General features: G+C 47.4%; 1 non-coding gene across 1 annotated transcript; it reads right to left on the bottom strand.

Moving 5' to 3' along the window:
• Nucleotides 1-1,549: 1,549 nt before the first annotated feature.
• Nucleotides 1,550-1,623, bottom strand: TRNAF-GAA (transfer RNA phenylalanine (anticodon GAA)). Its single transcript has one exon. It is a non-coding gene; the product is annotated as a tRNA-Phe (tRNA).
• Nucleotides 1,624-1,870: the final 247 nt, after the last annotated feature.

The raw sequence follows: 1,870 nt of genomic DNA, 5'->3' as shown, positions 1-1,870 counted from the left end.
AGTGAAGCGATTTATACCGTTGCACTAGAATAGGAAAAGCCAGACATTCCTTCTTTTCAGAATTCCAGTCCTGCGGGCCTGCCCGAACTGTCAGTGATTCAAACAAAGACGCGGGTGCGAGTCTTCCTCGGTTGAAGTCAAAAAAGTCCTCCTCCTTTATCTTATTCCTACCATCCGGGGCGAAAGGATGAGACGGAATAGCGTGTCATTTCGGAACTGTTCATAAGCTTTCCCTTGACTAATATCAAAGTCAAGGCAGCTATCTGGATAATTTTGGGCCGAAGGCATCACAAGATCGAGAGGAGCCATCTTGATTCGGACTAGAGGAGGAAGTGAGCCCATAGGTGTAGGAATCAATCCACTGTCTCGTTGCCAATTAGAGTAGAGCCAAAGGCAGCTATCGCGATGAATTGTTACAATGTGTGCCTCCTTCTGGGGAAGCGCGCATGCAGGTGCAGGAAGGAAGCTTCTGCACAGCAGACAATGAATATATGGGTCCCATGCCTTGTTAGACGACCCGTGCCTTCATCCAAACAGGTGCCTCCTAGGCGGAGAGGAGGGCTTAGGATCGCCTTTACCAGGGGGATGAGGATGAGACAGAGTTGACTCCCGCGGCCTCCCGGTAGAAGAGGGAGAAAGCCCAGTCTTCTATCTCAGTCTCAACAGAAGGTAAGAGGAAGGGCCATTCCCTCTTTCCTTCGGCAAGGGCTTCAAAGCGCCTTCATCATGTCAAGCTTCAGGCAACCGATTGGCTCCAAGGGACTTTAGAAGAAGATCAATGAGCGTAGTGTTGAACTATTTCAGTAAGCACCCCTTCCGAAATAGAAATCCATCCTTGATTGCCATCGAGATTTCCTCCCCAACTAGCCCCTTATTAATCTAAAATGAAAGAAGAAGTTCGGGAAACCGTCAGGCCCCACTCAAACTAGCTGCCCTGCCACCTTAGAATTCTAAAGAAGCATTTCTTAAAAAAAAAAAGAAGCCCGAATGCTCAAGCTCAATATCATATGGGTTGTGTTCTACCAACGAGCAGCCAGGAGCCTAAAGAAAGCACTGAGAAAGAGATAAGTGTTCCGTATAGGTTCGTATATATATATACTGTGGCGCTATATGATCTTTAGCTATAGGTCTCGTGTGCTTGCTATATAAAGTACATATACGAGTCACGAGTAAGAGGAAGTGGTAACGGTCGATGGATGTTCATATTTGAGTATTTGCTGACGGAATGCCTCACATCAAGGTGACAGGATTCGAACCTATGGCCCTCTGTACCCAAAACAGATGCGCTGACCAGACTGGGCTACACCTCGTCTCACCACCCCGGAGCATATAGATCCACCCGATCGATGAACACTCAAACCGAACTCACCCATCCTTTTGGGCACAGGGACGCGAGAACCTAAGAAACAACTTTTTTTTCGAAATCTGCCTCCAGCAAGATAGGGCGACGCAAAAAAGCCGTATAGTGCAGGAGCGCTCACATTTTTTGGCTGACTCTTGCACTTGAATTTCAAAATCTGGCTCGCTCCCGGCCTTTGGACCCTTGGCCCGCTTAGAAGTGGATTCGAACCACTGACACAAGGATTTTCAGTCCTTTGCTCTAACCAGCTGAGCTACCTGAACCACTTTCCTAAAATATGTTTTATTCATCGAATAGCGCCCTACCTTACCACTTGACTAGTAAAAAGCCCTTGTACTAAAAAAAAGAGAATAGATAGGCCTTTTTCGCTTCTTCACCAAGCTTTCGAGCAGCTCTTTCAACTGCCGCCTAATCCCCCAACATGCTCAAGAACCGAGAGCCGTCCAGTCCCTGGACAGCTGGAGGGAGCTTGCTTATAGAGAGAAGATAGGCCGATCAAACAAAAAGAAC

Source organism: Lactuca virosa, chromosome 8 (genome assembly GCF_052849685.1).
Source record: "Lactuca virosa cultivar CGN04683 chromosome 8, Lactuca_virosa_CGN04683_v6, whole genome shotgun sequence".
In the NCBI taxonomy this organism is placed as follows: domain Eukaryota; kingdom Viridiplantae; phylum Streptophyta; class Magnoliopsida; order Asterales; family Asteraceae; genus Lactuca; species Lactuca virosa.
This window is presented reverse-complemented; position numbering and strand designations above follow the sequence as displayed.